Below are 16,361 nucleotides of genomic sequence, written 5' to 3'. Positions count from 1 at the left end.
GAGATGAAGTTCAACACTTTGCCCTAAATCTACTTTGCAAAGGATAAAGGAATCTTCTCTTCCACACCTCAGTTGTCTGATCTCAAGGTACATAAAGAAGAACCAAGCTTTCTTCATGTCCCATTTTTGCTTGATTGAAAATATGCAGCGGTAACAGCAAAAAAGGTATAGAATAATATTTGTGGAGTGGAGAGAATGAAGAAGAGGGGAACTTTTGTTGGCAAATGATCGACGTTATTTTCAGCTTATGGGCAGTAAAGGATGATACAAAGAAGTTCTCAGTGTGTGTCAGGCTCATGATATAAAAGCAACCATTAAATTTTAGTAGCAACTAAAATAAAGACTACAGTACAGGAGTGTGTGTGTGTGTATTTGTGAGATGGAAAAAGAAGGAAGGAAGGGAAGGAAGGAAGGAAGGAAGGAAGGAAGGAAGGAAGGAAGGAAGGAAGGAAGGAAGGAAAGAAAAATTAATAGGAACCTATTTAATTGCAGATGTGAAGCATATGCTTTTGTTACAGAAAACCCCCAATTCCCATTCTATGTATTTTTGCCAGAGCAGTGTTGCAGAACTGAGATTCTTATTTCTTCGCCACCTTTATTTTCCAAGCAATGCTTGAAAATGATCTGACTTCATTCTTAGTGCCACATGGTACTGAGAACCAAGGAGCAAAAATCACTGTCTTGCCTTAGGACTTGCTATAATAGCAACAAAACCCTTCAGCTTCCCATTCCATGCAAAAAAGAAGTGAAATAAATGATCTGTGGTATGGAGAGAGGGGGAGGGAGGGAGGGAGGGAGAGAGAGAGAGAACAAGAGAGAGAGAGGGGGGGTTAAATTCATTAGCACAGGATACGGTGATGGCCATTGACTTTTTCAGTGGCTTGGAAGGAGGGATTGGGTAAGTTTCATCAGATCATTAACAACCCTACCCCAATGTTTCACAGAGCCATTGTTTCTTATAGAAAAAAGTTCTGACATAGTTTTGACTGCAGCTGGCTCAGCTGCTTAACAGTGATAATGCCATAGAGATATCATGGAGATACTAAGTTGAGTGAGGTACGCTGAGCATACTTATTGTAGGTCTGGGTTGAGGTAGAGAGATAGTGGCTGCATTTGACAATTGCTATGTGCATTGGAATGATTTTTTCTGCCATTTGAAGTTGGTTACAATATCTACCTGTTGTGGCCCAGCAGTGGCTGGCTGAGCTGTTGGTGGACTCTGACAGCTCGGACCATTATGGGATGCTCCGGAGGATGAGGAAGACTCTGGAGGGTGTTTGGAGTCAGAGCAGGAACTAGAGAGGCTGTTGGCCACCAGGTGGCATCTGAGTCAGGGAGCAGTGAGGAGGAACAGGGGGAGGTTGTGTAGAATTGATAGGAGAAAGGAACAGCTGTGGAGAAGACGTCATAGAAGAAAGTAGGGACAGCTGGCTAAGGTTGTGGCCCCTCCCAAAGAGTTTATAGGTGGAGCGACGGGAGGGGAATCTTTGTAGGAAACAACAGTCCATTTATACGAGCCATTGTGGAAGCATTCTGTAAATTTTAATCTTGGGTTCTTGAAGATAACTTTCTAGGCTCCTAGCCAATGGGTGGCTTTATCTATGTAATTAGTCGTGGCAGACAGCCAAGCCTGTGTCTGCATATTCATTGGAATCACGGGACAGAACATCTACCAATCAACAAATATGGTAATAATGTACTGTGAAAATAATATTGGGATATAAAAAAAGTACATAGTCACGGTTAACTTAAAGTTTTGATTGACATGTGAAAACTGGACAATTGTAAAACCTGACTGACAATCTGAAAACATCTAAAAGAAGTTGTTTGCTAGCCATCAAGTCTATGCTTCCAGATTTTACTGGGTATACCCATGAAAAAAAGTGCTGCTTTTTCATGTGGCTGTTGACAAAAATAGGATTGCTAACATGATTGCCAATGCCTGATGATGGATATGGCATAACAACAAGAAGAATACCCATAAAGTTATGAGCTGAACTTGACACGGTTTTATATCTTAAATGTACTGGTAAAAGTTTGAGAGAATGGCACAGACCTTATTTTGCACTAAGAAATAGTAGTAAAAGTGACAAGTTTGTATCTTTCAGGAAGATTGTGGAATGCATCATTAATTTGTCTGTCATCCTAATATTTCTGAAATTAGTTTATCTACTACTAGTGCAAGGCATGAGCATTACTTTTTTGAACTGCTACTTTACAACTCCCAGTGGTTTTACAATTTTAATTAAGTAACTGTTCTCGCTGCTTTAATTGCAACTAGGAAATGGTAGACCTCTTCCCCAGCTGGTGGCAGAATCTATCTATTGGAAATCAAATATAATTTGATCTCTGTCTCAGCAGTAACTTTTTACAAAATTTAAATTGTGGATATGCTTCCCATGCTTCAGATCTGAGGGTTTTTTTCCCCTCCAGCATAGATTTATAATATAAAGGATGATAGGTTTTCTATTCTAAGACCTGTAGAAGAGATGAACTGACAAGAAAATGCATTTGGAACATAATTTTATTGATTAGAAAACTTCCTAGGTAAATGCACCCATATTTTGACCAGAAATCGGCCAGAACTTGTGACTCAATTAGGTAAATGAACAAATAACAAACATCAGAAGTACTGAAGCTTGCTTGTATAAATATTCATACTAACATTTAGTCATTGCAAGCACATTATATTCCAAAAGGATTTCCTCCACTTTTTGTGTTCTTCGGATGATTAAAAAATTAAAAAGTTTGAAGTAACGCTGATCAGAGATGCCTCTCTAGAGAGGCATATATTATTTCTTTACTCTTTAAAGCCTAAAGCAAAGTTATTATTAGAGTTTTGTTTTTGAGAGTGCTCTCATGGGAAACCAGACTGCTTCTGTGTTCTTTGTGATTTGAAATGACAAAGATGAGGAATTCATTATCACAGGTTGCGGTGATGGCCATTAACTTTTTCAGTGGCTTGGAAGGAGGGATTGGATAAATTCATGGAGGTCCCTCTATTAGTCTTGAAGTCTCCGGGTTATTTCTGGGTTGTGGGTAACATTCCTTCCCCCAAAGACATTTATTTATTTATTTATTTATTTATTCATTCATTCATTCATTCATTCATTCATTCATTCATTCTTTCTTTCTTTCTTTCTTTCTTTATTTATTTATTTATTTATTTATTTATTTATTTATTTATACCATCCATCTTGCTGTCTATGGCGAATCTATGCAGCTTACAATATAATAAAAAATAGAGCTATAAAAGCAGTTGTAAATAAAAAACCTGATTAAAATTATGAAAGGTCCGCTTACTTTGGTTGCAGCGGAACAAGAATAGGAGAGGTGTGTACCTTTCTCTTCTGCTTCTGAGCACCCCAAAAACCTCTGGATGGCCACTGCCAATAACAGTATGCAAAATGAAATAAGCGGAGCCTTGGGTTGATCTAGCACAGGGGTGTCAAACTCGATTTCATTGAGGGCTGCATCAAGGTTGTGTTTGACCTTGGGGGGATGGGGTGGGCGTGGCCAGGGTAGGCATGGCCAGCATGGTGTCACTTGTGTTGGGGGGTACCTGTGGTAGTCCAAATACTCTGCCAGCAAAAACAGACTCCCAACCTCATTTTTCAGCTGTGACAGCCTCCTGCAACCCTCTGCCAATGAAAAGGGAGCTTGGAGGGGACATGCGTGGCCCTTGTGAGCTCTGTTTTTGGCTGGGATGGCCTCCTGCAACCTTCTGTCAGAGAAAACAGAGCTCGGGGGGGACATGTGCTGCCCTTGCGAGCTCCATTTTTTCAGGCAAAAGCACCATGGCCTGGTCCTTCACTATTTCCAGGGCAGCCCTGCAGGCCAGTTCTAAGTACCCCATGGGCCAGATCTAGCCCCCGGGCCTTGAGTTTGACACCCCTGATCTAGCAAGTCTATTGTGATGAGGTTGATGTCTAACTCCTTATGGTCAAATGGTTACGATGAGCAATAAGACTGTATGGTTAGTATCTAGCAGTATAACTTTTTTTTTTTAATAGAAATGTTTGATTTCAGATGCAAAGTAAATTTTAGGCAAAGTTACAACAGAAGACATATATCGCTCAGGCTGGAACTGTAGAGTCCTTAGCGCTCTCCAAGTTCAATTGGTTGCCTCCAATCTCCTTTCCTCGGTGCTAGAAGTGAGGGGGGGAAGCTATTGTACAGAAATCCCATTGTCTTCTAGCACAGATGATGTTGCATAGTTGGGTAAGGAAAGGTGAGTAAGGAAAGGAGGTTGGAGGCAAACAATCAAACTTGGAGAGCACTAAGGACTCTACAGTTCCAGCCTGAGCGATATATGTCTTCTGTTGCTACAAGCAAATGCATGGAAGGGCATTGTACTGATAACTTAGGAAATATCACATTTAACTGGAGGTAAGCAACACAGTAAATATAGCAATCGCTGCATCAGTAAGTAAGCGTTATATGGACTTGGTTGTCAGAATTAAAATGTTACTTTTTATAGACATGACCGATTAGCTCATTAAATACATATGGAGCTGGATTTGTGGACTAAGCTCAATTACAATAAAAGAGTTTGATTTATTTATTAATTTATTTAATTTGACTTAGATTTTGCCATCCAACTTCAGTCCAATCTGGGCAGCTCACAGGAACAAAATAATAAGGGTATAAAATAACAAAAAAGAAGATGGTAAATATGGGTCAACAATAACAAACATATCAGACCCCCTAGCAAGGGTCTCCAATCAGCCTAGCCCAAAGCCTGGGAGATGCTCTAATTCTAGTTATCAGATTTAGAATATTAGAAGGTGAAAGTATACATTAGTGTGACCTCACTTCCTTCTTGTCCTACAACCTGTAGAAGAGGAGAAGTAGGGCAGAAAGTTCAAGGCAAAATGTATGGAGCATAAGATATAAACAAGCACAGCATGTGAACTGGAAGACTGCGTATTGCTTGAAGGATGTAAAAGCTAGGCAAATACTTTTTAATCAAATCACAATATCAGTACTTTTAAGTAATGCATACATTCCGTAAAAATTCCTCAAAAAAATCCTGTTTATTGAAGGTTTCCTCCCCTTCCCCCGCCACCACCATTGCATTAACAAGCCCAAAACTGAAATATATTTTTTGTGGATTATGAGCCCTTATGAAAACTGGGTGAAGGTTATTAATCTGTACTACTTTCATAATGAAACTGTCTCTGCCCGCGTTAATACGGATTGAAAGGAATATCATGCTAAATCTGAGATCATCTTCACTTCCTTTGTATTAAAAAAAGATTTATTTATAGAAGTGGACCACAGCCCATTAATATGGTTTTAATGTCTGGAAAGCTCTGTCTGATTTTACTGACCTCCCCATCTCTTACTGTGCCCTACAACAAGCCTCCAGATGGCTTCCCTCTGGCTTTTGGGAGATTAAGTTTTGGAAGAAAAGATAAATTCACTCTTGCATCAATCTCCACTTTTGCTAATGGAACCTGAGCATAATATTATAGTATTTTTAAGCAGCTACCTAGAATGGTCTCTGCTATGTGTTTCTGTCTGAATAGCCCAGGATTTAAAATGCATGGGGGTGGGAGGTGGGGAGGGAAGCTTATTATGAAATGCTGTGTGCTGTTATTAAAAAACGCTACGTGATAACAGATGGGTTTGGATGGGGGCATTGCTTATTTTGCAGATGAGATTCAGAACAATTGATCCAGCCAGTTGAACACTGAGCCGCCTGCCTCATTGACTCCCTCCTGCCTCTCTCTTCACCCATGCCTCTCCTGCATATATATTTGATAGATGGAATGCAGGCTAGAAATGTACACATGAGCCTGCGGGTTAAAGAAGGGTGAGACGGGTGTATTGCTGATGTCATCCATCAAGCATCATCCAAAGGGCATTCTGCATTGCTGAGAATGTCACATGCTGCTCCCCCAGCTGAGAGCAATTCCATCCCTTTCTGGTAGCTGAAACATGTGTTCTGCCCTCCGAGGGAAAGGTTTTCGGTGCATCCCCAGCCATATGTTCTTGACCCTTTGCGGTCAGCCTCTTGCTTTCCTTTTGTACTGCTCTCCAGGCTGCAGTTTTGTTTTCATTTGTCAGGTGCCTTCCCACCCCACTTGTATCCCTCCCTCCCTCCCTCCCCTTTTGCAGGCAGAAAGTTCTCCTGGTTTCCTTTTGAAGTCATCTGGTATGGCAGGTTTTCTAGAGGATTCAGTCAGCCTTCTTTCATGAGACCATGCAGTGCCAGCCTGCAGTGCGGGAGGGGGGGGGGAGGGAGCATCAACTGGTCAACCCTATGCATCACACAGGTGTGGAGGGGGCTTCTGCTGCGAGAGGCACTGGTGGGGTGATGGGGTAGGAAGGCAGATGCATGGAGAAGCATCGAGGAGCCGGGAAGGGGTGTGTGGGGGAGCTTGGCATACTTTTGGACTGGTGCCCACCCAGGTGAGGAGGTTCTGCACACATGCGGACGGACAAAGAGGTTGCTTTGCATTGAGGACAATTCACCACTGGAACTGCTTGCCACCAGAAGTGGTGGGCGCTCCATCACTGGAGGTTTTGAAGAAGAGACTGGACAGCCGCTTTTCTGAAATGGGATAGGGTCTCCTACTTGAGCTGGACTAGAAGACCTCCAAGGTGCCTTCTAGCTCTATTCTATTCTAAGTTTTCTATAAGAACAGGAAAAATAGCATTTTGTGGGGCGGCTGCAGAGAGCATGAATTGAAGGATGTTAAAATGTGGATGGCTTCAGCTAATCTGCCTTTATTTCACTTTCTCCCGGTGAACAGTGGCAAAAGACTATCCAAAAAAGGAGGTCAGAGAAAAATTAAACGGTGAGTGTTTCCTTCTCTTGACATATCATGCAAAAAGCACATCACCTCTGTTCTCTTGTTGTGCGTCTTCAATTCCAATAGTTTGCCCTGCGTACATTTTCCTCTGAATCTTGGTTGGAACAGAAGGCAGCTCTTGGGGGCTAGAAGTCCTTATCTTCCATTTCCATATTGATAGTATGGGGGGGGGGGGGAGAGCTGTTATGGAGTCAAATTTGTTCAGATCCTTTAAGGGTCTGTTCATCACTCTGCCCTCCCCACAGTTTCTTTCACTTTCCTGATGCAGCTTCTGTTGTTCCCATCTTTATAAAGGGGGAAACAATAGAAATGCATCCTATTGAGAAAGACAACAGAGTACTCTTAACATGATAGAGGCATCTCCACATTTCTGTCTTCATAGCAGTGGCCTCATGGACCCACCATTTAAAAAACAGAGAATGCCCCATCCTTTGGACCAGCTAAATATGATCCCCCTAAGGCTTGCAGACAAATGAATATTTATTGCTTATTATTTTCAGTAGCTGTAGTCCATAAATCCAAGTTGTGTAGGATAAAAATAAGTTCCAAATGTTTCTGTGTGCACAATTAACAGAAAGAAGTACTTGCGAGTAATTATGGGCTTTTTTGTTTTTTAAAAATGGCAACTTAAAAATTAATTTCCATTCAGGCTGATTTATGTCTCAATTAAGTTTCTGTAGTGGTCAGTTGGGAAATAGCTTTATCCAGTTTCCCCAAATTCTATTCCCTGTATTGAATCAAAGTAGCTGTCATCTTCCTCACCACCTTTTGGAGATTCTGTTGGTTCAAAGTCTCGAACCCATGTTTTTCCCCAGTTCTCGGCCATATGTTGCCTCCCTTCCCTTCCCCCAGAACCCCTCCCAGGGGCACTCTGAGGCTCTTGTAACATTTGGGTTGTAACACAAATACATACCTATTTCCCTGGCTCAGCTGATAAGGAGGAGAGCCTGTGACTTGGTGGCTAATACAACTGCCTAATATGTAATACAGCCCAGGTTCAAATCCCAGTAAGGGTATGGCTGGCTGATGAGAGCTAAATAGCTTGAAATAGATCTATACTAATCTCCCTTTATTTATTTATCAGCACAAATACAACACAAACATAGCAAAGGCAACATTAAAAATAAAAATATGGTTTTCTGCCTGGATGGTCTTCTGTAATGAGCCGAAGGACAGAAAGGGGGAGTAGTGAGCTCCCTTCCATATTCGGGCATACCAGGGGTTGTAACACAAATGTATGTATGTATGTATGTATGTATGTATGTATGTATGTATGTATGTATGTTGTATTTGTGCTGATAAATAAATAAAGGGAGACAAATACAACACAAATATAACAAAGGCAACATTAAAAATATGGTTTTCTGCCTGGATGGTCTCCTGGAGTGAGCCGAAGGACAGAAAAAGGAAAAAGGGAAGCAGAGTGTTCCCTCCCATATTTGGGTATACCAGGGGTTGTGACACAATACATATATACATATGCATATGCATATGCATATGCATATGCTTATACATACATGCATGCATACATACATACATACATACATACATACATACATACATACATACATTGTATATAATATACCAAAATAATTATATATATGAGTGTGGATGTAGTCTGAATACCTCTGCGTTTTGCAAATGTTCCTGTGACCACATCATAGCACAGTTCAAGGCTATGGCTGGATGAACTGTGGTATTTGAATGCTGCTGACCACTGACATCTCATAGTGACAGCCTTTCCAATTATGGCCTTTCTCTCATGTCCCCATGTTTGCGACAACGCTACTAGTTTCTCTTCAGCTCTGCAGCCTGCCATTACTCTCCTAAATCTCCACATTTCAGGCCTTTCTGGTTCATTTCCTTAACACTAAGGCGTATACTTAGTTTTAGAACTGTCATTTACCACGAACATTGTGTCTTCACAAAGGTGTTTCAATAAAGAAGCAGCAGTGTTCATCATTATTTAGTACTAAAGAGAGGCTCAATGTCACACAGAGGCAGTTCTTTTCTGTGTATTCATATACTAGCAGTAACATTGCGCCTGCAAATGTGCACTGGATTCATTGCAACCTGCAAAACTTCTTCCTTCATCCTTAGAGAATTTGTACCTGCCTTCAACTTTTCTTGGGAGAGATTTATCTGAATATTCATTGAATAAATTCTTCTTGTTAGAACCTAAAGAAATCCTACAGTGGCTTAGTAGAGAATATAACAATTTGAAAGTTTGTATATTATTTGTATAGATTGTGTGTGTTTGTGTGTGCATTGCATATTTGGATACATGTTTTACAAATCAAAGCCAGTATCTCTGTAGGTACATCTAGTGTCTGCACTTGCTTCAAGCCTCATCTAGAGGTGAGGAAAAAGTTATTCTGGCTTGTATTTAATGTGAATTTACCTAGTTTTCACCTATTAAAACTATGTGTGTGTCAGAAGACAGTTTAAGGTTGAAAACCTGCAGTTTGCCAATGTCTGACCGTTCATCTGTACGCATCAATGCCCATGTGTTAGAAGAAAGTGCACAGAAGCATCTATATTAGGGGAAAGAAAAGACAAAAGTTTAAATTTGTTTTTAAAAGTAATCTAAATGCAGCCCCTGATGTAGGACCATAACTGAACCCAAATTTTCTGTTACTGAGACATTTGTTAAGGGAGTTTTGCTCCATTTTATGACTTTTCTTGCCACCGTTGTTAAGTGAATCACTGCAATTCTTGAGTTAGTAACATGGTTGTTAGGTGAAACTGGCTTCCCCATTGACTTTGCTTGTGAAAAGGTTGCAAAATGGCACTAGCACTTAGACTTATATACTGGTTTATGGCCCTCTCTAAGCGGTTTACAGAGTCAGCATATTGCCCCCAACAATCTGGCTCCTCATTGGTGATCACGTGATCTCAAAACACTGCAACCATCATAAAACCTCTGGATTTTGATCACATGACCATGGGGATGCTGCAATGGTTGTGTGAAAAACCGTTCCTGAGTTATTTTTTCAGTGCCATTGTAACTTCAAATGGTGACTAAACAAACTGTTGTTGGTCAAGAGAACTAACTCTATTCTTGGGCAAGTTTTCAAGACACTAAAAATTTATGTTAGTACAGAGCAGAAGAAAAGGAATGACCTACAAAAGTGAGATATGGCTATCCAAAGACATGGTCATGTAAAATTGCAATGCCTGCAGATATTCATTGTATTCCAAATTAGTCTCTGTGCATGCACGCACGCTCCACAACCCCAATACAATTTTCAAACTGTTGCTACCCAATTCTTCAGAGTTCCTGGAAACCTGAAAACATGGTTCAGTCCTGGTATTGGTTTGTGCCCACTTCTGAACCTGAAAAGTTCATTGAGTAGTGGTTTCTGGGGCTATTTGTTTGGTGATGGTCAAACACTTGGCCTCCTTGTTTCCATAAAAAGTGGAGAAGGTAATTTGGCTATGACTTCAGGGCTGAAGACTATACAGCTCTATTTCTGTCGGCATTCTGTTCAGAGATCCCAGGGCCCTGGAGCCTCTCCAAATTATATCATTTATATTTAGGAAATATTACATTAACTATGTTTTTAATGACATTTTCTTTCATTTCTGACCCTATTCATTTCTTATTCTACTCCATTGACTTTCTGGAGCGTGGCTTCTGTCTTACTACTCAAAGACTAAATGTCACTTCCCCATCTGCCCAAAATTTGTGGCTCCTTGCTTAGGAACTTTCATATGTAAAGGTAAAGGTTCCCCTCACACATATGTGTTAGTTGTTCCTGACTCTAGGGGGCGGTGCTCATCTCAGTTTCAAAGCCAAAGAGCCAGCACTATCAGAAGACGTCTGCGTGGTCATGTGGCCGGCATGACTAAATACCGAAGGAGCACAAAATGCTGTTATCTTCCCACCAAAGGTGGTCCCTATTTTTCTACTTGCATTTTTTACATGCTTTCTGTTGAATACTGTGGAGAATCTAACACTTTCAAACTGCTAGGTTGGCAGAAGCTGGGACAAGTAACGGGAGCTCACTCCGTTATGCAGCACTAAGGATTCGAACCGCTGAACTGCTGACCTTTCGATCGACAAGCTCAGCGTCTCAGCCACTGAGCCACCGCGTCCCCTTTCATATGAGCTTGATCCATATATTGGAGACCCACCTACCTAAAATCTTTTAACGGCATTCTTGCTCAAAAGTGTCCTTTAATGTATTACTCTTGAAAGTTTCTTCTACAAGTTCTCCCTCACATCATTGACCACCAGGGTTTAGGTTTCTGCAGAGACTTGGATTGGAAAGAAAAAGTGAAATACATTACAGTGCATCTGTTAGTAACTCATTAAAAAAAACCTATGTTCTTTTCTTGAGCTTGCACAATCCCAGGCAAAAAAAAATGTGTTTGATTTCTAAACAGATGCAATGTATACGTATGTCTATGAACATTCCAGATCACTCCCCCCCCCCCTTGAGTCTAAATCTCTGCCTAGCCCTGTGAGATTCAAAATAGCGATCACAAAAACTATTCCCACTAGTTACAGGTTCATGGCACATTAAAAAAATCTAATTAATAGTTTATAATCACTGCAGGTCTTTTATTTCTAAAGTGTAGGTTTTATTAAATTAAGACGTTGTGTTCTTTCTGGCACATGGGGCAGTTTTTAGAATGATTAGCATAGTGAAAATAGTAGAGAATTTTCCTTTCCCAGGAACCTGATACCCGTGGTTATTTTTAGACATATCTGACAAATTTATACATTACAGGCATCTTCCCTCTTCAGGAAACTCCTTTCACAGCCAGTTGCAAAGGTGCAAGCCATAAAGCTGTATGATTTCTTTACGCTGGCTACTTAAAAGTCAAATACAAACCATCTACTTCAGAGTTGTTCCAATCAGATGTTACATTTTTGTCCATTCCACTTTCTTTACTTGGTAGTTATACATAAAGTTCTTTGCTACTAATTCCATGGTTTCTTTGAGATGCCTCTGATGTGATTAGAAATCGCAAAATTGAAAGTCCTTTTGGAGATGTGTCTCCAAATATATGTATATGGGGTCTAATAATGACACAGGACCAACAAAATTCCATTTGGAGTAAATGAACCATTTTCATCCTTGCTTGATTATCAGATAGGGACAACAATGATCCAATTAGCTTCTAAGTAGAGGTTAACTCAATTAAAAATTCTGTAAAAAGTTTTGCAGCTTACTTCCACGTTTTTCTTGGGAAAATAATTTGACTGACTGGGTTAATAATTCCAGTGCTATTGAGTAACAGCGATGGAAATTATTTATTTAACTGCTTTCTGTCTTTATGATGATTTTATCTCCAATAATGTCAAGGAATGCTCGAATCATCTTGATAAAAGGGACTGCTTTCTGGTCATGATCCAATTGTATTACAGTTAATACAATTTTGCCTACTTCATTAAATACCTAGAATGGCATAAACAAACACTTTCTTCTTCACCAAAAGATGTGGCCCTTGGGATAGCAATTTAGCAAAATGTGTGTGTTACAAAAAATGAATATTTTCAGCAATATAGTTTTCAATTAGTGCTATAGCTTGACGGATATTAAAAAGAAATCAACCACTCATGAGTTGCATGCACAACTAATCACTATAAACTAACATAGACTTTTGACAACAAGGAAGTTGTCTAAACTACAACCATCCTTGGTTAATTGAGGTAATTGGGACCAGAATTTCTGTCACTAAGCAATGCAGTCATAAAGTGTGATGTAATGTGACTACATCATTTAGCTATGGCATTACTAGCAGTTCTCAGTTACTGTTTTTAAATAAGTACCTCATCTGCTTGCAACTTTCCACTTTCTGCTGGCTTCTCCATTGTCTTTGCCTGTGGGAAGCACCAGGAAAGGTTGCAATTTGAGCTCATGTGACCATAGGTCATTATGACAATCAGTTGCCAAATATCCAGAAATGCTAGCTGGAACTTCAGGAACTGGTTGTAATTACCACTTGTAATAGAAATAGAAATAAGAGAAAAGAGAAAGGAAGGAAAAAATAAGAAAATAAATGAAATATATATAAAGGAACTTTCCCCTTCATCAGAAATATAAATAATTTTAGTAACTTATCTCCTTTCTTTTAAAATGCAACAAATATTTCTTCTTCATGTATTCCAAAATTTATCTATAAACAAATCCTTAAAGACTCATAGTTTCAGTCACATAGTCACATGGCTGGCAAGCCACTCCCACCCAGTCACATGGCCGGCAAGCCACACCCACAGAGTAGGTTCCAAAAAATTTTGAAACCCACCACTGTTTCAGACCTGATTAACAAAGCCAATTAAAGAGATAGTCTCAATCAAATAAACCAATTTTATATTTCTTCCTTTTTACTTTTAACAGTCTTGATCTTTAGTCCTTTCCAATAACGTCCTAAACAGGGGTGTCAAATTGAAGTTCATTAAGGGCCGTATCAGGGTTGTGTTTGACCTTGTGGGGACAGCATGGGCATGACAAGGATGAGTGCGGCCAGATTGACATCACTCATGTCTGGGCTGCCTGTGGTGGCCCGAGTGCTCTACCAGTGAAAACGGCCTCCTGAGCTCCGTTTTCAGCTGTGACAGCCCCCTGCAACCCTCTGCCAGTGAAAATGGAGCTCGGGAGGCCCACCCAAGGCCCTCCTAAGCTCTGTTTTCCTTGGCAGAGGCACCATCCTTTGCTGTTTCCAGGGCAGCCCCGTGGGCCAGATCTAAGCACACCGTGGGCGAGATCCAGTCCCCAGGCCTTGGGTTTGACACCACTGTCCTAGAACTTGATTTCTTTTCATTTTTTGGGTCACTTTTCACAAAATTCTTCAAAGCTTTAATAAGCCTCTCTTGCAAATCCAATAAAGAAAAATTATCTCGTCCACTCTCTTGGTTTGTGATTAATATATCCTTTTAATTATTAAGACATCGGCCAGTGTCTTTCAAATGTCCACTGTAGCATCTTTTTCCATATCATTCTTATAGCCTATCATTTTTAAATTCATGTTCGTATTACTCAAATTTGTCAGATAAAACTTGTTCCTCTTTCATAAAATATTTTAAAATTGTACTTTTTAGTTCCTTCTGGTTCCCTCCAGTGTCCAGTCTTCAAAGTCCTAGCCTATCATGGTTTTTTTTAAAGAGAAAATTCAAACAAAAGCATTTCCCAGAAGAGGTATTCTTATAATTAATTCCAATGCTGTAAACCCTGTGTAAGATATTTTCCTTCATTCTGCATTAGTAAATCAAACTTCAGCTTTCTTCTCTTTTAATTGTAATTTTTAGTTCCTTCTGGTTTCCTCCAGTGCCTGATCTTCAAAGTCTCATCCTGTGATAGCTTTTTAAAAAGAAAATTCAAACAAAAGCATTTCCCAGAAGAAGTATTCTTATAATTAAACCCAGTGCTATAAAATTTGCCGATCCAAAGATTCCGAATACCTGAAAAGCAGTTTACAAGCATTTTAGAAATATGTGTACCTGGGTCATTTTGAAGACGCCAATTGTGGTTTGAGCAACATGGCTATTCATTCCCTTGTTCCCAGCGTTCATGTGAAGTGACTATATGGAGCACCTGGGAAGATATCAAGCCCTCATATTGCCCAGTCTACAGATAGGCCTCTACTTACAAACACAATTGGAGCCATAGTTTCCATTGCCTAGCAATGCAATTGTTAAATGAGTCACATCCAGTTTTAGGGCCATTTTTTTGCCATGGTCATTCTGTTCCTTTCGTCTGGCAACTCTGTGCATGCACACACTGGGAACAGGCTCCAGCTGTTTGTCTGCCTCACTGATGTCTGACTCTGAAGGCAGCTGATAACTGGCATACGGCTGTGGTCCCCTCTCTGCCTCCGACACAGAGCTCTCATCAGAGCCTTCCCCAGACTCCAGGACTGGCCCATGTTCCTCCCCAACCTCCTCACTGTCTGAATCTGGCGGCCCACAACATATCCTACCATTTTTACACATAGAATAGTCTTGCTGCTGTCAACATATTGTCAGCGATTCTGATGACTCTGAGAGGATGCCCCTCCTAGCATAAGGAAACTGCCAGTGATGTAGAAACCTATGTGGTTGCATCCTTTCATAATTGCTGAGTCATGCATGTTTACCTTTTGCATATGTGGTGATAGGTTACCAGATCCCATAAAATTGTGAGAATGGTATCTCACTGTTTGACAACATCATGATGGTAAGCTGTATTAGATTTTTCTTGCTCTATTTGTTGGCTAAAGCAAGGCTGGATCTCTTTTTGCTTGTTTTTAAATATATATTAGTGCTGTCTTTTAAAATGTGCTGTAGTTAATTATCTTTATTTAGTTTATGTAACCTAGTTCATTCAAAGAAATGAGCATTATTGCTGGTGAAGATGGTGATGGTGATGGTTGCATTATTGTTCTGTCTACTTTATCTAGTCTGGTAAAGAAACCTCTGAAAGGCCATCCATAAGCACCCACAATTCAACACTCAGTTACAAATAATTTTCCACTATTGCATTTCCTAAAATGGGCCACTTCGTTTTCTTGTGCATCCCTGCTTCCCTAAACAATAAATACCTTGACTTGCTTATGACTTTTTCAATTTTGTCCGGATTAGGATCAACCATTATTTTCATCTCGCCTCTGAGCAGAATCCCTGTATTTGAGAAAAGCCACAAGAGCTCTCTGTGTACTTTTTCTCTGCTCACTACTCAGGATTCCACTCAATACATTTTCAGCCCCTATGTAGACTCTGTAAATTCTTTTAGATTCCTTCAGACAGCTTGGGGAAAAAAGTTTAAACTGGAAAGGGCTGCTGCAATAAGCAGGATGTTTCAAGTCAGTTCAGTTTTTATCTGAATACTCTTAAAAAGTGAAGATACTCTTGTGCTGAGTGTCAGGCCTGCAGCCATCTTTTCTTTTGGATTTTTCGCCTGCCACACTTTCTATTATTCTGCTATGCATTTTCTATTGTGGGAAAATGGGAGGGGGGGTTGTAGGAGTGAGATGCGTTGTAGCTATAACAAAATTCTTTCTAGAAAGCCAAGGTCGTCCTTTGTCTTTGCACTGCTGCACCTGACCGGAACTGGATGGGTGGAATTGCGTGATGGACTTGTGGGTGTGGGAGCAAGGTCTTGAACTTTCAACTTGGTGGGGAAAATCGGGAAGCTTTCAGATTTAGGTTTTCCAAGATGTGCTCTCTTACTAAATTGGAATGTTGAGCAATACTTTGCATTGGACTCTGATTTACTTTTGGATGCTATTTGGAACCCTGACACTGAGCTTGACTTCTGACAATGAAATGGACATGACCTTTCTGGGATGCTATAATGAAATTCCTGAGATTCATTTGTTTTTTATTTCCCAATCTATCCCACAGCCTTGGTGCCCTCCTGTGCAAATATTAACAGGATCTGATCCTACTTATTTTTTTTTTCAGGAGATGCTAAGATCTGGCAGATTCTTCTTCCTTTGATGATCTTTCTCCAAATCCCCACTCTTTTAAAACATTTGGTCAAAATTACTCTAAAATTTTTAAAATACAAGCAGATTTCCTCTTCCTGGTGTAGTGAGATACCCAATCATTGC

The 16,361-nt window shown here is 40.2% G+C and overlaps 1 protein-coding gene across 7 annotated transcripts in view; it reads left to right on the top strand.

Annotated features, from left to right (window-relative positions):
• TSPAN4 (tetraspanin 4) overlaps window positions 1-16,361 on the top strand; it is a 752,078-nt gene that overhangs the window by 374,675 nt on the left and 361,042 nt on the right. Inside the window, exon 1 of one of the 7 annotated variants that reach the window (XM_081970277.1) lies at window positions 6,786-6,806. The exons of the other annotated variants lie outside the window; for them this stretch is intronic. The gene's annotated coding sequence lies outside the window, so the exon portion shown is untranslated. Of the gene's footprint in view, window positions 1-6,785; window positions 6,807-16,361 lie in introns of those variants that run through there. 7 annotated transcript variants of the gene reach the window in all.

Source organism: Natrix helvetica (genome assembly GCF_964273705.1).
Source record: "Natrix helvetica genome assembly, chromosome: 1".
In the NCBI taxonomy this organism is placed as follows: domain Eukaryota; kingdom Metazoa; phylum Chordata; class Lepidosauria; order Squamata; family Natricidae; genus Natrix; species Natrix helvetica.
Note: the sequence above shows the minus strand (reverse complement) of the source record. Positions and strands in the feature narration are given on the sequence as shown.